We start from the raw sequence: 16,368 nt of genomic DNA on the forward strand, positions 1-16,368 counted from the left end.
AGATTCAACAAGGCTTATTTCTCTCTTGTTGCTCTCTGGCTGTCTTCTGTAGTGAGAACTTGAACTCCTGCAATTCAAGCCCTGTATTTGTGATTCAGTGTGTATGGTCACCAGAATACCATGGGCTTATTATTATTATTATTATTATTATTATTATTATGTTTAATTTGCTTCTTGGCCAGTCCACAGCTGTAAAAACAAGGCCAGGCTGTGACAAAAAGACATGACCTAGAAGTGATGTTAAATAAATAGTTTCCTATCGCATCAGAAATAGAGACTGGACTTTTGCAGTTTTAATGCCTCACAGAGAGAGGGATAACACTTCCCTTTGGTGTGGAATGTGCATGTCGCCTTTGTGAGTGGCAGGTTATGATGTTGTCCTGGGACACAGTGATTTCACCTGCTCGTTTTTAAGGGACTGTCCCATCTCTGAAGTCTAGGAGCTTGTCCGAAATATTATTTAGTTAATTTGAAAACATAATTGTCTCTAAAATACCCTTGTCTAGAGTTTCTACAAAGTCTATAGAGGCTTGGTGCATCATGGATATTTTTTTTATCAAGCACCTGCTTTCTTTGCATAGCTCAGTTATGCAGCAAGGTTGGTTTTACAGTACTAAGAAGTGAGCAATATATTCCATATGCCACCAAGCTTTGTAAAGAATCTTGCTGATGACAATTTCACAGCTGCTGAGAAACAGGCCAAGCCTTCCCCTTAAAGTGACAGTATGGAAAAGAATATCTATTCCATTGGGATTGGCCGTGCGTCCTCCCCAACTTCTTCCCTCTTGAAGGAAAATGCTAGCACTTCTGAACTATGTAACAACAGATGGTGGCAGAAACCAATTTCCACTGCAAAGCCATTTGGTCAGGAAGTATCAAAAAATGTTTTGGAATTGTGAAAATGAATTCTTGGCTGCTGGGCTACCAGCAGACTACTAGGAATGAGACTTGAAGCAACTGCTTAACAAACCCAAGATCCTGATGGCTCTGACAGAAATGGCTTTGATCAAACATTTTAGAAATTAAAACCTTTACATATGTAGGGTCTAGACTTCAGAAGTGTTCTGTGTCTTATGGGTGTTAGAAAAAATCAGGTTTTTAATTTCTGGACACCGATTGCTTGACCAACTACCAAGAAAGCAGCCTTCAAAATATGCAGAATGACCTCCAGCTGAGACAAGCTTAATATAGCTCCTACAGGCCTAGTCAGGTGGAACCTTCCCTTTTGGCTCAGCCGATTTGCTGCCCACAGACCATGAAAGTCCCAGGGCTCTGGTAACATACAGGGACACAAAATTAATGCAGAAACAGCACAGGGCACTCTACTGATGGGTTACGTCTAGTAAGTCGTGTGCGTCCGCGAGCTGCTGGACACAGCAGGTTCCTTTGGTGATTTCTGTTGCTGACCAAATGTGCCTTTTCAGAGAGCCCTCTGAGAAATATAATGCATTTCTTTTTAGAAGTGCACCATAGATGTCTGCCTGTGCCATAACTCTCTGAAATAAACAGCAACACGTTTTCCCCTCCAGCATTTCCATTGCGAGTCTTAGCCGCTCATATAGCTCTGTATGTGGAAAATGGTTTGAGAGAACTTGCCATAGATGTGGGACATAAACGATACTTGCCGAGCTGTCTTGTTTTATCTATTGTGTTAGAAATGTATACCAAATTATACGGTAATGTCACCAGAAACACAGAGCAGATGGAAGTATCTTTCCACATATTGACTCATGTTACTCTGATGAAAGGAATTTGTTTCTCTCCTTCTGTCAAGCCTGCTAGCCTCTGGCAAAGGATGCAACCCTCAGCGAGGAGAACTTTACCAATAATGTTCAAGTGACCATCTGATTTAAATATACTATCATTGGCTGATGTAGTTAGTCTGCATCAACAACTGTTTGGAGTAGCCTGTCCTCTTTGTTACGTTTGTTTAAGGTAACTTAAACCAAGTATTGTTGTTCCAGGTTGAGGAGACCTCAGGGAATTAACCCTTGGGGAAGCAGCTTTTATAAGGAAACCTTCAAGGCCCCAATAACGGGCTCTTTGCAGACAAATGCTAATAAAGCAAGTGCCAGGTCTGTGACCTGTACTTTTACACAGAAAAGGGACACCCCCCACAACACGCCCTGTAAGTGCTGTGGATTAGCTACCAGAAATACAATTTGCAAACCACCAGTGAAATCCTAGCAAATAAAATAACTATAGATGTGGCGTGTGTGTGGTACTTGACTTGATGAGAGCACAGTTCTCGGGTGGAAAGCACGTGAAACTGAAGTCAAAAGGGAGCCAATGTAATCATTAACTGACTCACCTTCTGGATGTGACAAGTAATGAACCAGTCTAAACTTGCCTGGAGCTTTCTTTGGGACAATACCCACAGGGGAAACCCTCTTACGCTCAAGTGAAGCGTTATCAAATGGGCCCTCTATTTTCCCCAAATGCCAGCTCTTTTCTGCCTTGTCTCTCACCACCTGAGGACATATAACTGCTGATCTCAGCATCCCAGCCAACATTTGCATCTTAGGGCTTAAGTACACGATAGTAAAATCCCCAACACAGCCCTTTTTACAAAAATTGTGTATGCTTGTTTGTTTCTTTTTTTTCTTACTAGCCTGCTCCCACAACCAGAGAAAGGTTGTATCTGCCCGCGCTGGGATTTTCGCGTTTGCAAACCTCTTTAACCGGCATTTGGCTCTTTCCACTCTCTTACTTTGATTTGGATGACTGCCTGAAGCACCTGCTAATGGCCTGAAGCGTTCAAGCCGAAATTTGCAGTTTGTGTCCCACACACGCTCAGACTGTTCCTTACCTGCCTTCTGGAGCACCTGCTGCAGGGTTTGGGCTGGAGAGCCTACTCTCTGCCCGCCGACACCACCGGCTCTCCTCGGCTTTGTCCTGCTCTCTCCCCTGTTCTCTATAGCCCCTGCTTCTGCTTTGCGTCGGTCTTCAAGGTAACATTGATGTTGTCCTGCTTGTTCTAATGCTTGAGTGAAGAAAGGGCTTTCCCTCAGGTACAAAGGAGGCAGGTGGCATGCAAAGGTAAATCAGTCATTGTGGTCATCTTAAAGCCTCCACCATGGCATTCGCAATCAGATTTTGAATTTTTTTTTTTAAGAAGGTTTTATAGGGAAATTGTGATCCGGGGCAGCTTGCTGAAATCAGCTTGTAGATCAGGGGTGGTCAGAAGCCGAATGGCAATTCGGTGTTCAGGAAATGTAGGAAACAGCATTGCTGCTTTACAGAGAAGGGCTAAAAAAAGATATCTGAGAGACCTGAGGAACGCTTCTCCCTTTCTCCCGCTGCCTTTTGAGAATCTTTTGTACGCTTTTCCAGGAGGTTCTTCCTGATGCCTAAAGATAGGGATGGCTGTTAGAATTAGCTCTATAGCTCTATTAGCATTTCATGAGAAAGTCTTCCTTGCTGATAGGGGGCAATCCTAATGGATGCTTTCAAAGGTAACAGCTTCCAACAGGGAATTTTCTTCCCATTCTTCCTTGGGGAAGCATTAGCTTTTCCAGAGTCTTGGTCTGTGCCAAGGGTATCATTTACAGGGACCTTCCATTTCCAAAAAGGTGTTTGTTTTCTCTGTTACTGGGATCATCCATGATGATGACTAGGATCATCCTCTTCCCTAATAAACTATATTCCCTTAATACAGCCACACCGTGCCCTCCACCCACTTTCCATGTGAGTGCCGTGTGGGGTTTTCACCAGGAACTGAAGCATCTCCCTACCTGCTTGGGCTGCAAAGTGGGGCTTTTCCGCACCAGCAACATCTACTCTTGCAGAATTGGACAGGGCAAGGGCTGATTTTTTCCTGCTCACTTTCCTTTGGTTGCCTCAAAATAACCCTAATTAATTTTGTGGCGAGTTTAGTTTGCTCCCATGATGGGACTGCTCTTTGTGCAGATCTCTTGCATGCTATATTTAGGTATGGTTTTTGGAACACCATGTGACCCGAATCAGATAACTTCTGAACTACTAATCATGTCTTTGACTCCCTCCGTGGCTTTGAGGCATTTTACAGTTGTTTTCTTACATACAGAATGAAAACAGATGTACTCATCTGTCTTGTAAAAGCTGATGCCAGGATTAACAAATATTTAAGACATTGGTTCAAGCTAAATTAAATTTTATTATTTCTACTATAGTCAATAGTTTTATTGTTTCTTAGATGTTTAACTTCAGCAAAATGATTCTTTACCATCTTAGTTTTTCTTCACGAATGACCCTGTTTCACCATTTCAAAAGAAAGAAACAAGTTTCTTCTGTGTTTATAGATGAAAATAGGGCAGAGAGAAAAAAAACTAAATGCCCTCATTTCCTGCCCCATACACACTTTTTTCTGCTGTTTACTAGTTGGTTGATTCATGTAGATGAAAAGCCCAAAACATTGACCTGAACTATTTCCCCTCATGTTAGCTGTGTCCCTTTTCTTAACAGGATAAGTTAGTTATCTGCTTGGTTTTTTTCCCCTGATTCTTCAAGTTATGCAGCCTGGATTGTATCCTGCCATCACCCCCTGCTCGAGGCCACTCAAGCCCTGGAAGAAGCTGAGCTCCCTTTGGCTCTGCACCCAGCATGGCTGGGGTTTGGAGCCTGTCATCCATTTCAGGGCATAATCTCTTTGTTGCTCATGTCCATAATTGCCGCTTTCTATGTCTTGGCTACTTCTGCAGGGAGCTGTGGTACTGACATTTCTTTTGGCTTCACTTTTTTTGCCCTGACCCCTTAAGGTCTTTTGATGGGCAACTGGATCAAAAGGCCTTTTTGGCCTTCAGTAGTTGGAAAGGAGCTTGCTGTGACCAGGTAGTTAGTCAAATGAAGAACAGGAGAAATTATGGGACTACTTCTCATCCTTTAGGAAGTAGTGGACAGAGAGGATGAGACTCCTTCCTTATTGCAAGGTAAATTTATTAAGTCTAATTATAAGTAGTAGCTTTTTTCCTTTTTCTTTCTTTTTAAAAATTCCTTCAGAATTAAATCCTTTGCCCAAGTGCTTATTCTTTCCCTCCTACAATAGCAGTAAAAAGCAAATTAATACAAATAACAAAAATCTGCTTTGAGAAAAAGGCAGATAATTAAATATCTGCCAAATACTGCAATATGTGTCTGTCAGAGGAAAAAAAAAACATTCTTATATTTGAATCTCTGAAATGTAACTGCACCAGACTGGTTGGGGGAAATTTGTTTGAAGATGTATTACGTTCCACGATCAAATGGAAAAAATGGCACCTGTCATCATATTTAGAAAACAGCTGGGTAACATGGCCAAGTGCCATAGTCTCTTTTCACATGGCCTTTATGCTGAAACCATCCAAGCGCCATTCTCGGCAAATGGAGAAACCCTGTGCCTTTAAATGGTTACAGAAACATCTACTTAGAGGCCAGCTCTTATTGCAGCAAAGCCTGCTTCTGATGCTTCTAATTATCAGTTAATGGATTATGCTTTACTTTTATAACCAACCCAGCAGGCACTCTTCTATAGTATTTTTTAGCTATTTTTGGTAGAAGATATATGCAATTGCACTGCTCTTCATGCTTTCATTTTAAGCATGCAGAAATATTAGAAATAAATCACTATCAGAGATTATTTTAGCACTCGAATGCTTAATTTAAGTCCAATTAAGCATTTCCTAAAAGTATTTTCTTTTGTCTGATATCTTAGAAAAACTGTAATGGGTTAATTGCCCTATCTGATCTAGACTTTGATGCTGAATCTTCTAAATACATACATATTGTTAATGAAAATATTTATGTACTCAATGAAAAGCTTGGGTTTTTTAAATTTGCAAACACAGCTCCAATAGATATTCAGTTACAAAAAAAAAGTCTTTTTCTAGCTGAACACAGTATAGGTACATGCAGAATCTTAGATGCTTCAGAAGTTAGATGGGCTTGTAGAAACTAACGATTTTTATACTTACATTGAATTAAAATAGCAACGAGATTAATAACATTAAAGATTTGCATTGCTTACATGTGTGTGTGCATATATATGTGTATATACACAATATACATATAGTATAAATGTGTCAGAGTATGTACGCAAACCTGTGCATGTGCACATATGTTTATGTTTAACAAATAAATAAATTTGCATAGGTTTTAGTTGGAAGATAATACTATTTCCCCTTCAGGAATTAACTTTGGTGCCAGTTTCTAACAGGAAGCCTAGCTCACTGGTACTGCCTTTGAACCTGCTCACTCCGGCCCCGCTCCCAGAAGGACAAGGTCTAACATTGGTTAGACTGGAACAGGAGGGGGAGCTCTCACTGCACCAGCCAGCAAAGGGGAGGACAGGGTACCCAAGCCAAGGAAAAGAGAGGAAGCAACCACCAGCTGCTGTCAGAAGCAGGTGAGATGCACCCTCACTCTGCTCCCACTTACTTGGGTCCCTTCATCAAAGTGGAGAACCGGGCTTCTCCATCCCTCACTCACGTCAGTACCACCAAAAAAAAAAGGGGTTGGTTCAAGTGATAAGCAATTCAAGGTTATATCCATGCCTTCTAGAAAAGGAAGCCCTAATTGCAAGGCTCCCAGTTTAAAAGCACGTTTGTATTCTCATCCATATGCAGCACCGCGCTTGCTCTCTACAAGATGGTCATTAAACTGGTACGGTTGTGTTTGTTGAAGGCGGTGAGTTCCAAAATGCTATCCAGGAAAATATGTGGAAACAGCTATTATTTTTACACAGAGAATACTAAAAAGAAAAAGGAAAGGAAAAAAATGGAAGGGATGGATAGTGGTTATTATGTGAACTAGCTCCCTCAGTGCAATGGGACATGGACAACTTACTGGTTTTTGAGGGTTTGGGTTTTTCCTCTGGTAGAGGAGGAGGCTGGCTGTAGAGGGGCTGAAGAGCTGTTGATCCCTTCCCCCTCACACAGGGATGTCTGCTGAGCAAGGCCAGTCCCATCTTATTCCTGGAGCAAGTCCTCACTGTTTAATCCATTTCGTGTTCCAGCTTTTTCAGGACAGTGCATCAAGGGACCACCCCTTGCTTGAAGTGAGGCCGTAGTCAAGCCTCTTGGAAATTACTTCATGTTTGCTCACTTGTAATCAGCCAAGCTATTTTGAAATACTCAAATGTGCTTTTGTACTTCCCTTAAGAAATAATGTGAAGATCAAGAGATTCCAGTATTAACCTTTTTCCCTTAAAAAGAGAGCCATCTCCCCTTGAGTCTGGTAAAAGCTCTGCTTTCTCCCAAAACTTCCACAGAGGTAAAGTCCATTGTTTTGCCTGCACTGCTGCATCATAGTGCATTATAAATGCTATTTGGGGTGTAGAAGAACTGGAGGATTAGCCTCCAACCTCTGTCTGAGGTGTCAGTCAAAGTATGTGGCTTCTTTAAGCTGCATTTCTGATCCCACACCAGAGTGGTGAAGGCAAGACTGAAACACCACCGGTTCAGTGACAGCATCTCCAGATCTGCGTCAGCCAGGGCCCTAGGATGACTTCTGCCCTCCCCAGTTTCATCCCTTGTCAGTTTGTGCCAGGCCAGGATAAGCCAAGCTTTGGAGTAGCTGAGGTTATTGGGAAGAAAGAAGAGTAAGATGCCTTCAAACAGAGTTGCCTGGTTGAGTCAGCGTGGGAAGTTCCCCATAAAAGCTGAACTTTGATGTTGGCAACCAGGACAGATTCAGAAGTTTTTTTCTTTTTACTTGTATGAAATGCAGGAGACCTGTGAATAGGGTATTTTTAGATTGCACATTCAAATATACAGTATGATAGTATGACAGCAAATTAAAATTCTTATAACTTTTTTTTTTTAAGGAATGTACTGTAACTCATAGTGGAAAGTTTGATGAAGAGAAGTATTTCGCTCTGCACAGAAATTCTGCTCTTGTGACTAAGTATATTTACATAGGTTTGAACATCACTAGTTGCTCTCATTTAGATGAACCCTTTTGGAAGATCTTTTTTTAAAGCTAGCGGATTGGACTTCTAATTTTAACTCTTACGGTTTATAATTAGAAACATTTCCAAACTTGTTTACAAACACCTGCACTTGACAGCATGTGTCTGCAATTTTAGAAGGACTCACTTGTCACTTCCAGTGGGGGTTGAGAGGGCATCTGAGTTCTTTGTGTTTGCACAGTTAGTTTCAGGACACTGGACCAAAAGTGCATTTTTAAAATAAGGTGACAAATATGCAATGTTTTGGAAGGAGGTTGCATACATTTAGTCAGCAAACAGTTCTTATTGACTAGTTGTGGATTATTTCTAAGTCACGAGGATTGTTAGTGGTCATTTGGAACAAGACTCAAACTGGCACCCAAAGGAGAAATTCCAGGAACTAATTTTAGCAGTTTGGTCTCTATATTGGAGAAGATGGTTTACAGGTTTTCTGTATTTATGTCTTCTTTAAACATACTACTATCTTGCCAACTGTCCTTCAGAAGTTATTCAGAAAGAGTTTAAAAATATTTTGGAATAAATAATTGAGCTATTTTTTTCATACAAAGTTAGAAGTAAGTTGCTGAACACACAGTGAAGCCACAGAGCATGGTTCCCCTTGAGTTTGAGTGGGATGTGCGTGTTACACAAGTCTGTATGCAACTTGTTTGCAGTACAGTTGCAATACCATACTATGTTCCTCATTGGTCAAGTATATAATCATTTTAGAGGTAATCAAAATACTTCAGAAAAAAAATCCTTTGGCTCTTTGTTAGACTCTTTACACCTGATTTTTAGCAATGTCACACAGGTTAACAATGTTGCTGATCAATTTCTAATAAAATAGGAAAGATTATCCTCTCTAAAAATTGATGCTATGTCAGAGGGTGCCAGGAAGAACCCTCCAAATGTTCTTCAAGGGTACAGTTGAACCAGAGATAGCCAAAACAGACTTAAGCAGTAGTGGCATAAGGTGTCCTATTGATTACTTTATGCTGTTGTTGTTATTAATTAGTATGAAAAACTCCAGTTAATTAGACCAGCCTGTTTAGCTGTTATGTCCTCTACTGGGAACCATGGTCAACCTTAGAGAAACTTCAATACAGGAGAGCCTAAGAAGGCCACAGAGCAAAATGGTTTTTATTTTCTGCTGTTTTGTTTTCCAAAAAAGCACAGATGATGAGGAATCTGTGTTAATGTCAAAGGATTGTGTCCTCAGAGGTGCTTACTCTCTATCAATTTCACTGAGAGTTGATATAAGTGGAATTAGGCACCTAAATACCTTTGTGTATGCGTGTTCTTTGAAGTTAAACCTGTAGTCCACAGCCTGTATCTTGTGCTTGACCTGTCTGCAGAGCACACAGCATATACTCACTGGGGGGGCTCTTCCAAAGCAACTGTTTATAAGTAAACAAACAGATAATTAAATAAAGCTTTTGGAGTACAACCTACAGGTCTGAAGAATTAATTTTTTTTCCACCTGTAAAACAGCTGTACCTCATAGCTATATTTCTGAATTCATTTGAGGCAATATGATTTTAACAAACATTCACTTTCTATGGCAAACAGGCAATTTTTTTAAAAAAAATTTACTTTTTAAACAAGTAGACTAGCCAAAATTATGATGTTACTTAGTCCACAGTATAATTTGTTAGCAAGTATGGCTGAAATTAATGAATTGTGTTGTAACCACATTAGGCTGTTACCATCTTTTAAAATAGCTTCAAACACAGTTTGCAAGCTCCAGTGTTGTCAGGGTCCGAGTTGACCAGAGTTGGAAGTACCTGACATTTTAGAAATTGCTCATGATTCAAATATGACCATAGAAATTAGACCCAAGTGGAATTTAAAAAGCTTCTCACTTGACTAGAAACTTCTGTTCTATTGTGAATTCTATCTGGAGATAGCACTTTTCCAACTGATGTACTGAGGGACTGATGTACTTGCTTCATGCCAGTGTTTTCAGCTTTCCTCTATTTTTGTTTCCTTGTGTCAACTCTGTGCCCACTTTCCAAAGTGTTAATCTGTAGAAATGTTTCCAAAAGGTTAGGGGAGGCTCAAAAGCAAGAACTATGCAAGTATAGAAAGATCCATTTATCCAGCGATGCCTGGAAAACATGCAAAAACCTCTTTGATGTCAGAAGCCTCAACTGGCCATGAAGTTAGTGACAAGCTTTCGCAGATGTACGTGATAAGAAAGGAAGACCTCTATGGAATATTTGTAGAGTTCTCCAACCCGCATGAGCCTGACTGGTTCTTTGATGTGAATCTTTGGGTGAAGTGGAGTGTATGGTGTATGCATGAAGTGACCCATTGTCAGGGTAATCTGCCTGGCTCCTATAGGGAAACAACATGGAAACATCTCTCACTTGGTGAATTTAAAGGGGTATTGTCTTCATCAGAAAGTTGTGGAAAGAAGGAAGAAGAGCTTCAGAGTTCTGCTTTGGTTCTTCTCACAGTAACTCTCACTTCGGGTAGAACTGTTACTCCGTGCAAAGGATTCCATGGTACGATTGAATAGCTTGAGCCACAGCACGCACCGTGTACTGGTGTGATTTCAGAACTGAATTCCTATCCAGGTAGCTGGGCATACGAAGGTATATCATACACCATCATATACCATGAGAGGGGAAGCTCTGGGAGGCAATATCTGGTTGCAGTTAGAAATCAACCATGGATGGATGTAAGATGACTGCTTGTATATTGCCAAAGGCAGTGAATGTAGATTCCCAATTCATGAAGTCCCAGCATTGAAATTATGGCTGCATCCTCAGAGCTGGAACACACTGGAAATCCCTGAGATGTAGTTCCTTTGCCGACTTCTTCCATGGTGCATAACAGTAAACCAGTTTTTAAAAGTCCATAAATAAGTGTAAAACATGCATTTTCCATAGAAGTAAGGAAGGTAAAGAGGACTGTAACTATTATTATGGCCTATTGCAAATTATCTGTAGCTTAAATTTTTGCAGCTTATTATTACTGGTGCATATGCTTTATATAAGCAGCTGTTTGGTATTTCTGAAGTAATCCTGTGCTGTAAAAATGTGTTTTTTCCTTCTTAAATAAACAGTTACATGCCAGTTGTACCCCAGCTGAAGAGACCTAGAGCAAATGGGTATGAACTGAAACTGCTTCAGGATAACCTGCCTTGGTTTAGGGGACAGTTAATGATAAATTTATTTTCATGACCTGTCTGCCAAGTATTTGTACACTAATTAGGTCCTATTTTGAGGGCAGAGCACGTGAGCCTGTAAGAAACCCATTGTATAGGATGGGAAGGGCAAGGGGATTTTTGTCCCTAGTGAGCCCAAAATGTAGCATCACCTAAATGTGTGCATTGTTTCCAAGTAGCACGTGAATTCCTTGGATCATATGGAGGCACTTCTTAAATTGGCTCACAGGAATAGCTGTAGCCAGCTAAGAGGTGCTCAAGAGTAGAGCCCTGAGGAAGAAGCTGAACTGACTCAAAGCATAGTCAGAGTTTTAAACTTTATATAATGTCTTTCGCAATATAGCAGAAAATTACCTTTATGACTAGTGGCAGGACCTGTTGTATAAGTCATCCAGCCATGGCTCTGCTTGGTGTCTCGCTTTTCACTTGAACCTCTCTGCGATGCAGGTCTTGGAGGAGTGAGTGCCTGGTGCAGTCTCTGCCTGCCTCCTTGGTAAGTCACTCAAGTCTATCTTTCTGTACAGTCACTTTCCAAACTGCTGAGCAAAAAGAAGGAAATTTTTCAGAGGGTGCTTTAAAAGAGAGCTGCTAATCAATTTTTCTTATTATTTTATGCCCTGTGATTTTTACACCACCCCCACCAGCTGGTTAATCATGCAAAAGCTGAACACTTCATTAGCCAGAACATGTTTGCCCATGGGCATTTCTGTAGTAAATTAGTTCTTTCTATTTATACAGGTAAGTCATGGCCAAAAGTCTTTAAGGTGCCAAAGGTAAGGGTTCGAATTAATTCTTCTTCTGAGTTTTCAAGAGAACTAGATTTAACTTTGTGCACTGTTGATTTGAAATTACTTTTGAATTAAAGATAACATGGATAAAAGAGCATCTCAGTCTTGTCTGAAATACACTGTGTCTTTCTCAATCTCAAATTGGGACTTTTAGTACAGCCTGCCTTAAAAAAACCCACCAAAAATGCATGGGTGCACCTACCCATATATATATATATATATGTACACACGGAGTGTCTACATCTGCATGCTAAGATTGTTTGAGTGGCATGTGGCATATTGACCAGCGTTTTTCCTTTCTTACTCTGTACCTTTTAAGCTATTAATTGAAAATATGTGGTTTGTAGATGCTTTTTTCCCTCAAATCAAATGGTGCCCTCTGAAAGCCTAGTTTAGCTCAACAATGAATTCAGCTTTCAGGCTTTGGCCATTGCAATATTGTTTGAATGCCACCATTTCCTGCAATCAATGTAATTTTATATCTACTTGGAATAGAAAGTCAAGATGGTGATTGCCTTAATTTAACTCAGTGTTGTATTCATTAAGGAGCTGATCCTGAATTCCTTTCAGATCAAAGTCTGCCTTGATTTCAGTGGAACCTTTCGGTGCAGAAGGTGTGCGGTAGCCTTCTAAAATGTTGTCATTGTGACTAGTGAATAAAAACTAAATGTGTTGCTAAATTTAGGCTGTTGCTCATGTCAGCTTCCTTTTCTAAATGACGGTAAGTGCATTCCATAAATAGTATGCCTCTTATGTTGTCATATCTGTTTGGCTTGCTTTGCAGTATTTTACAGGATATTTGCAAATGAATTTTGTGTTCAGTAGGCAGGGGATGAAAATAACACTACTCGTTGGGACTCCATTAACCCACAGCTAATGAGGAACCATTTTAAGGCCTGGATGAGTGTAATTCAGATTAGCCTGCGTGCCAGGCTGCCCTGCTCCCGCTCAGGCTCGTGCTGTGCCATGCTCTCGCCGTGCACAGGACAGAGCCCACTGTGGCACAGCTGGCACTCTGGCACGGACTTTTGTCGGTGAGTTTTTCTGTGCTTCAGTTTCCCTTTTGGAAGGTAGGAGAGAAGAATGAATGAGTGTGTGTGTGCCTGTGCGCGTAGATAGGTGACGGTGATCTTGACCTCCATAGTCAAGTGTTTTGAGATGTAATGAAATACTCTACAAACACTCTACTTGTGCTCGCTGGTTGATAGCATTGTTACTTGTAGAAAAGGGTACTACATGATGACAGTAAAGGTGGTCCAGACTGGCCCTTAATTAATTTTATTTTCAAAATCTATATTAGTGACTGTCATGAGGGCACCTGGGCACTTTACATCAATAAAATAATCAATTTAAAAAATGTGTAGACCAGAACTCTGTGTTCACTAACAAAACTCCTGTTCTCTGTTACGACTAAAGGTCAGTCCAAGGCTGGCCAAGCAAGCAGGACTCGCATTTCTGTGCCTCAGCGCTTGCCAGACGTGGCTCTGGCGGAACACCACCAGCAGCAGCTTCCAGATGCCCGCGGTCCCTGCGGAGAACGTCTTGCTGCTGGCCAATGACTTGTTAACCCCTGCAAATCTCCAATTGCTTTCAGGACTGATGGAAAAGGTGGAGAAAGACTAATTTGGAGGCCAGCCCCAATGAAAAATGTGACTTTGTCAGTTGCGAGCAGCTCACCGAGGTGCAGGAAACAGGGACTTGGTGGAGCTGTGCTGCTGGAGTGGGGAGAGAGAGAGAGAGAGAGAGAGAGAGAGGGAGACCTTCTGAAGAGCAGGCTGGAGGTCTCTTAACTGAAGAAACTTTTATTGATGATAAATGTTACATTATGCAAGCTTAGCAAATTCTCTAGGAATATAATGCTTCCCAGTTTTTTCTTAACATGTGTTAATATTTTATGATACCTGTGCATTAAGGGCCAGTTCCTACAATGTTTAAGTGAGTTTGGGCTGCTAAATTGCCTTTATGGACTTTTAAAAAACCACTACTGGTCACTATGGATTAGCTAAATTCCCAATCTTGCTTAACATGCTGATGATATAAAATCAGCTTGTTTCTGTTTTTCATGCATTAAGTGAGCATATGTAATTAAATTAAATGTTGTTGCAAAGCTACATTTTATTTATTTCTATTAGTACATTTGGGGCAATATCCCACTTTAATACATATCTAATTGTGCAAACAACACTGAAACTAGGAGTTCCTGGACACCGATACAATTTTTTAAATGTGAAATGGTAATATATTTTGATGTCTTGAACTCAAGCTGAGCTTAAAAATCCAAGATCTGATTCAGGAGAATTCAGTCCCATCTGGCCGGTGGGTAGCAGGTGTGCAATGTGTGTGTGTAAGGGAGGGAGGTGATTGCAGGGAGCGAAACATTTCTCTTTTCCTGTAAAGCTTTAATTCCAGTTTAATGCTGTGGTCTGAGGCTCTCTGCAGTTTAAGTTCTTGTGTAATTACCAACATCTATTGTTGGTCTCCCTTTCTGGACAACGGAATGGTGATGGTGAATGGCAGAAGCAAGTAAGTGTACAGCATTGTGGAGGAATATGGTTTCTAATTCTTAAAGCTTTGATTCAGTTTTTGGTTACACCCAAGATTCTTCGTGTGGGAGAGCGCATTTTTTACAAATTGATACATAGGTGATCCTTGAAGACTGAATGAGAGATGTTTCTTTGTGGCGTTTGGTGTCAAGGTCGTTTGAGAGTTGTTGCATGTTCCCACAGCAGCATAGAGAAGGTTTGTTTCATCTATTTATTTTTGTAAAAGCAAAGAAAATGTATTACACAATTTCTGTTTTCAGGAGATAATAGACATGGTCTACATTTCTGTATTACTACTAGTACAAATGAAGGAGGATTTTTTTAATCTTTAAAAGTATTTTAACAAGCCATTGGATACCTCAAGCAACTCCGCTAGTCCGAGTTTATGCCTTGTAACCTTCAGAAACCTGTCTCAGCCATTCTCGTTTTCCTCTTTCTCCTTCTCTTTCTTCATCTTTTGACCAGATACTGCTGGTTGCCCTCTGCCTTTGCCTGAGAGCTTTTTACTTAAAAGGTTTAAGAACCTGCTCTTCCTTGACTTTTAGCAGTAACTATCAAGTCATCTCCCTTTTACACTGCTAACAACTCTCCCTCTTCCAACTCTTAAATATTTCCTGTTCCTTTTATTTGTCTTCACTGCTACATAACTTTGTGCTGGAAAGTCTTTTCGGCACGTGGTTTTTATGGGAGTTGGCACACAAAGCACTACTTACTTAACAAAATAAGTAAGCAAACAGTCATACTTCTCTTCTAGTTTTTAACTTCACACTAGTACAGGAGATGACACTTTGCTACTGTATTTCACAGGGTTTTTTTCACGGTGAACTGACTTAATTTCTAACATAGAGTGGAGTTGGTGCTGCGTTGCCAAGGGAAATCCATCTGGTTTGACAGACAAAATGATAAGCATTTCTCCGGACATCCCTGTAAAGATCTCTCTTTTATTTGTTTGCTCTTTGAAGTTAAATGGAAGAGGTCACCCCCTTTGACAGAGCAGATTCTTTTTTTTCTAGCAATAGGGCTTTGCATGAAAACATTTTTTATTAAGCAAGTCATCCATACTGCACCGTAGGCTGTTTGAGTGTAACAGTATGTTACAGTCTGCAAAGTTAATGCAGTTAATATTCAACTGAACTTTTGGGGGGTTGCTAATCCCTTAGGCAGGCTTAGCAGAAAGGGCAAACGTATTTATAGCACTTTGAATCAGACTGCAGTGAACGAGTAAGAGTATGTGTTATACCATGCAAATGTTATACAATTTCAGGAAAGCTCAGTGCATAATCATCTTTTAATAGTACTTAAGTTGGTGAAATATCTTGTCTGTAAGCAACAGAGTTGTTGGTTCAGCGGACAACAGGTCTGTTAAAGTAAGACTCTGTGAAAGGTCTTGAGATTCCTGTTCTGGTGATAAATTCTGCAAGTTCTGAACAGATTTATGGGCTGTTTAATTAGGAGCTAACTGTATTCTTTAAGCTCTGTCATTTTTATTATTCCCTAATAGGATTTCATTGGACTTTGTCACGTATCTGACCATGACTGAGCGTGTGCAGGGTTGTCAATAGCCTTTTCCATATACACCACAATCTCTTACTGTCTTTGTAGAAGTAAAATCATTCTTGAATGATCTTTCATCTGGAGTGGAAGTGTGACACTGGGTAGAATTTGCTTTGGTTAGAGCTGTGAGTGCATTGGGCAAAAGAAATGAGAGTTAAGCCATGAGTTGCGTAGAGAAGCTGAGGTGCGCAGACTGAGAATGTCCAATAAGGAGAGTCACATTTCTGTGAGACAGAAACTCTCCATATTTATGTCACTGACAAAACTTGCATTGAGTGTAAAGCTTTGTGGAAAAGCATATGAAGGCGCTTTAATGCTACCAAGCCATCACGAGCCAGAGAAAAAGAAATTATGATCTTGGATTTTCCTTTGATTGTGTAGAGTTTTTAGATCAACTGGTAGTCAACAAAA

At 40.5% G+C, this 16,368-nt stretch overlaps 1 protein-coding gene across 3 annotated transcripts in view; it reads left to right on the plus strand.

Moving 5' to 3' along the window:
* The window catches only part of ESRRG (estrogen related receptor gamma), a 390,646-nt gene that overhangs the window by 21,626 nt on the left and 352,652 nt on the right, over positions 1-16,368 (plus strand). Inside the window, exon 1 of one of the 3 annotated variants that reach the window (XM_086743708.1) lies at positions 11,545-11,565. The exons of the other annotated variants lie outside the window; for them this stretch is intronic. The gene's annotated coding sequence lies outside the window, so the exon portion shown is untranslated. Of the gene's footprint in view, positions 1-11,544; positions 11,566-16,368 lie in introns of those variants that run through there. 3 annotated transcript variants of the gene reach the window in all.

The sequence above is a fragment of the Chlamydotis macqueenii genome, chromosome 3, assembly GCF_036417535.1.
Source record: "Chlamydotis macqueenii isolate bChlMac1 chromosome 3, bChlMac1.mat, whole genome shotgun sequence".
In the NCBI taxonomy this organism is placed as follows: Eukaryota; Metazoa; Chordata; class Aves; order Otidiformes; family Otididae; genus Chlamydotis; species Chlamydotis macqueenii.